Source organism: Lepidothrix coronata, unplaced genomic scaffold (assembly GCF_001604755.1).
Source record: "Lepidothrix coronata isolate B3197 unplaced genomic scaffold, Lepidothrix_coronata-1.0 Scaffold219, whole genome shotgun sequence".
In the NCBI taxonomy this organism is placed as follows: Eukaryota; Metazoa; Chordata; class Aves; order Passeriformes; family Pipridae; genus Lepidothrix; species Lepidothrix coronata.
In genome coordinates this window covers 731,610-736,774 of record NW_016690399.1, presented here as the reverse complement: position 1 = coordinate 736,774, position 5,165 = coordinate 731,610, and the positions used below count along the sequence as shown (strand labels likewise).

The 5,165-nt window shown below is 47.7% G+C and overlaps 1 long non-coding RNA gene across 1 annotated transcript; it reads left to right on the top strand.

Annotated features, from left to right (window-relative positions):
• The first annotated feature begins 324 nt into the window (after positions 1-324).
• LOC108506536 lies at positions 325-4,109 on the top strand. Its single transcript, XR_001877793.1, has 3 exons — positions 325-411; positions 1,461-1,592; positions 3,425-4,109. It is a non-coding gene; the product is annotated as an uncharacterized LOC108506536 (long non-coding RNA).
• The last annotated feature ends 1,056 nt before the right edge of the window (positions 4,110-5,165 follow it).

Sequence of the window (5,165 nt, the reverse complement as noted above, 5' to 3'; positions counted from 1 at the left end):
AAGAGAAATCCTGGTTTTTGCAGGCTGAGCCTGTGGGTTTGCAGCCCTTGGCTCAGGCAGTAAGGCCAATGTCAAGAGCCTGACTGGGGCAGCGTGGCCCCAGGCACAGTGCAAGGCTGGGTAGCCCAGGCTCTCTCACCCTTGCTCTGACACTGGAGGCTGTGTGGCCTTGGAGAATTTATGCTTCCTCTCAGTGCCCCTCTTAAAACAAGGATCCTGACACTGTGTTCCTTTGTAAAATGCCCTCGGAGCTCACAAAGAGAAGTGCTGCATCACAGAGAGTTATTGCTCCATCTCATTCCTTCCCTGCCCTGCTCAGGTAATATCTGAGCATCTCCTAGACCTGCACCAGGCAATATGACTCATGTCTCTCATATGTGGCTCCTCTACGATCCCCAAAGGGGAAATGAGGTATGGGGAAGGTTGTTTTTGTTTTGGCAGGGTTGTTTCATGTCTGGGCTCCGTTTCTGGGTGAAGGACTCCCCGTGTGTGTTGGATTTTTAGCTCTGTGTCTGGGTGAGAGAAGGGAGGGCAGTGAGCTGCTTGGAAACCAGGCAACAGGCAGACATTTCACAGTTTGGGGTCATTCAGGGCTGACATTTAGAGGCAAAATATGCTTGGAAGAGGCAGTTTCACTGACCCCAGGGGCACCAACTAGGGAAAGCTTCGTTAGGGCTGAGCCTTGGTCCACTGAAATTCGCTGGGACTCTCATTTTCCCACCTAATTCTTAACTCCTGAGATTCAGGAGAGAAGGGGAAGAAACAAACATTGAAAACTTGCCTTTTCTCTGACCCTTTTCCTTCGTGGATGGGAACATGCCCACACAGTGGTCCCCTGGCAGGTGAGGGCAGGTAACAAGCTGGGTACCACCTCCTGCCAGAGGCTTCCTCTTTAATGCACTGGGCTTGAGAACACTCCTGATTCCTCCTGGGCACACAGCAGGAGCCGTGCTGAGCATCAGGAACTTTGATCTCTGTGAAGCTCCAAGGCAGGAGAAGGTCCATGTGCAGCTCCATTCCTCCAGATCCAGCTGTGGGAGGAGGCCCAGGAGTGGATGCACAGGTTATAGCCACTGTCTGGAGCATGGTCAGCCCTGTGCCTCCTGTGCTTCCTGTTTGCAGGGGTGCAGGAGAAAAGGAGAAGATGGGATATTCTCCTCAGAAAGTCCCTGGGACTTCTAAATTGTTTTTCCAAAGAAAGGGGTGGTTTTTTTTTTTTTTTTTTAAATTTTCTTTGCAAAAAATCCCCTGAAAGGACAAGTTTTTTATTTCAGGAACGTTTGATTTTAGGATCTTTCTGAAAGCCCCCCCCCACAAAAGTTGAGTTTTCTGGACACAACTTTTCAATACTTTGAAATGAGAATTTCCCCCAACTTTCATTCTCGCTGTCATAAAAGTTCTATTTCGTGGCCCATTTGGAAAATACTATCTTTTAGTTTTTTTGGTTTTTTTTTTCCCAGATTCAGAGTAAAACCCACCTCTCCACAACCTCAGTATTCCCTCTGCTGTGCTGAGACCTCCTTGTCTCCCTACAAGGCACCTACTCACCAGCATCAGGCATGGATGGAGCCTGCAGCACAACAGTTAACGTGGTAATTCTCCAAGGATTTTGTTTAGAGTTTTATAGCATTACACACCAGCCTTATTGGATTTAAATGGCTTAAATTAACTGGGTTATTTAATGGATTGTCCAGATTAGGGAGGAATCTGCAAAGGCTGTTACTTCAAGAAGAGCAGCTGAATGGGAAGAAAAGATCTCCAGGTAACATTAATATCCTGGAGGCTCACAAGTCCTGACAGGCCACTCCTGTCCTTTATTGACATTCTCTCATACGCATTTAGCCAGGTTTGTGTTTAGTTTAATAATCTCCTGAAAGTTTAATTGTTGCTTTATTCATCCATGACCTTTCCTTCTCATCTGGAGACATATTATTGCTAATCTACAAATTTCAAGAACCAGATTTATTTGCAAAACCCATTATTCTGCTATGCAAATCTCCTCTCTTCCTGCAGCCGGCCTGAACAGGGCTTTCTTACAGCCACCATAATATATAGGCACTATTCAAATATTTAAATGTAAAATTTATCTATATTTCTCTTTCAAGCATGCCCAGGTTCTATGTGGTGCGAAGTTAATTAAAACCTTTAGAATCAAAGGCAGGTTTGCTGACCTTGATCCAGACCTGGCAGACTTTAACCTCCAAAGTCCTCACTTAACCACAGGGGAACTGGAACTACCAGGAAAGGGGAAATCACTTGGCTGACAGTAAATTTCTGGTGGAGAAACACGTCCTCTCCATTAGTGTCAGACATGACAACAGCAGTGCAGCCCCAGAGGCACAGACACAGCTTTCCTGAGCTGTCTGCAGGTCCCTGACCTGAAGCAGGAGCAGAAAAATGCCCAGAACAAGAGTCTTTGCCACAGATCTTTCCCCCATGTGTCCCCAGAGTGATGCCTCCCCAAAGCCTCAGGATTTGTAATCCTGCTGGCACAGGGTGGGAGGCAGAACCTGTCAGAGAATCCCAGAATGGCTTGGGGTGAAAGGGACCTTAAATATCATCTCGTTCCAATCCCTCTGCCACGGGCAGGGACACCTTCCACTAGACCAGGTTGCTCAAAGCTCCATCCAGCCTGGCCTTGGACATTTCCAGAGTCTGGGCAGACACTTCCAGGGCCTGGGCAAACACTTCCAGGGATGGGGAAAACTTCATTTGATGTGGGGCTGCTCTGAACCTCTGCAGATCCAGGGACTTGAGCCCTCTTCCCAAATAATCAGTGTCCCCAGTACTCAACATTAACTTCATCTGTCCCCTGCCTCAATTTCCCACCTCTGTCCATGGCCTGTTTGTGTTCACTCAGGTTCTGAAGTGCCAGCTGCTATAATCCTCCTTCCCAAAGCCACAGCCAGTGTCCCCTGGCTACGGAGCATCATTTGCACAAATACAGGCAACCAAGAAATCAACATTTTCTACTAAGCCTGATGTCATTGAAGGGCATTATCAGGGAAGCTCACACAATTAGACCATAATTCAGTGGATGGATGTCAAGGACTTTACTGATGAGCAAATTAAGGAAGCATTAGCCACGGGATTCGAGGGAGAGGCAACGTGGGTGCCAGCCAGAGAGCAGAGACGTTGTGCTTGTGCTCCCAGAGCTTCCCTTGGCACTGTGCCTGCTCACCCAGCACCCCCTGGCTCCTCCACATCCCACCTCATGGATACAGGGGGGTCTGGGCCAGGGCAGCCAGAGCTGATGGCTCAGCTTCATCAGGTGCCTGCAGAGAATCTGGGATCCACTGGTCCTCTCTTGGATAACTCAAAAGAGAAAGAAGCAGAAACCAAGAGGGAGAGGTTTTCAGTCAGATAGCACAGGATTATGTTTGCTGAGAAAGAGAGTCTTTATTCTTGCCCCAAATATTTGCAGCCCTAGGCCTGGAAAACCCAGCACAAGCTCCAGATGGATCAGGAAAGCACCCCAGACTGCCAGGAGAGGCTCACTCTGCTACGTCCCCACTCAGACCTGACTGAGAAACAACAACTCCTGAGTGGTTTGCTCCAAGCTGATAAGACAGAAATAGTTCTGTATCTCACCAAGAAGTCACCACTGTTGGACTGATGGACAGGGAACAACTCTGGTAGCCTTTCATTGAAATGGAGTTACTCGTGCACACGATGAAAATCCTGTTGGAACAGCCACCTGCTGAAGTCCCACATGCTGAAGCAGGGAAGGAAGCAGGATGAGGATAGTTTGGTCCTGGAAATGTAATGGAGTGAGAGCTCTGCTTCAGACACACAACCACAGATGGGTCTTACACACTTGTGTGTGGAGCAGCCCCTTTTCCCTGGGTAGCTGCAGAGTTCAGAGGTGGGAACTGGCCATCTCCTGGCAGCCAAACCCACTGAACACCCCTGGCTTCAGTGAGTGCTGGCTCAAGCTTTCTGTATTTCAGATATGAGTGGCTTTAAGCTGTTTTTCACAGTCTGTGTATTGTTTCTCTTGCTCAAATAATTTAGCTTTAACCTGAGGCTGTGGGCTCAATCCTTGCTGTCAAAGCCCAGTGTGTAGCTTTGCATGCAGCTCCTGAGGGGATGGGGGAGTACAGCATGAATCTCCTGGCTCCTTCAAAGTCTTGCAGAGCTGCTTTATGTGTGTAGAAACAGGCATAAATAAAAATAAATCTGACAGGCTTTAGTCTGTGTTTCTCCGATATATCCTTGTCTGCACTGGATTTACCCAGTTTATGTCTAACAGCATCACCAGGGCTGTGTTTACAGGGAGACAGACCCCAGTAAATACTAACAAATTCCCTCACAACATTCCCTCACCGATACTTCCAAGGGAGATAAGATACAGTGGGCAGCCTCTGGACATGGGTGAGAGTAGGGAACCACCAGAAATCCCAGGCTGGGTGTCCCAGCTCATTTCTGTGGCTGTGCACACGTGGTCTGCTTGGGGCACCTCAGCCCCAGGTGCACAGCAAACCAGGCTGCTTTAATTACCACTCCAAATGGGGGTTTCAATGCAAATTGCTTTGTTTTCACTGCTATTTTAGCTTGAGTTAAGAGCTGCTTTTTGTTCTTCTTAGCAGAGGCAAACAAGACTCACAAAACCCTGCAACAAGTGTCCAAATTATACTTGGAGCTGGACACCTTAGAGGTTCTTAGAGGTTCCAGTGAGAAAAGAGGCCACATTCCCTTGCTGCTGCCTGTGCTGTGGTGTGGGCATAAATGAAATGTGAATTACACCACTCTTACCAGTGCAAATGATTACAGAGGAGCTGCAATCCCAGGTGAAGCTGAGCCTTTAGTGGGTTTATTTTAAGCTCAGACGCCATTAAATGTGACAGAAACATGAAAGAAACTTTCCCTCAGTGACATCTGGATGAAAACATGACTGATTCTAAATGATTCTAAATGATTCTATGATTTTCTGATGCCCTGCAGCTGGACTCTGGCACCTGTACTGGGCTGGCCACAGGCACCCAGTGCTGGTTTAAATGTCTCCATGAAAGTTTGCAATAACAGGCCATCCTCAGTTTGCCAGAGTTCTTTGATATTTTTAGTTTTTCATCCCAAGCTGACTCTCATCTTGCCTCACAGAGCTGCGAGTGAGGCACAACTGCACTGAAATCCAGCTTCTAATCTAAGTGCACGTCTAATCCATT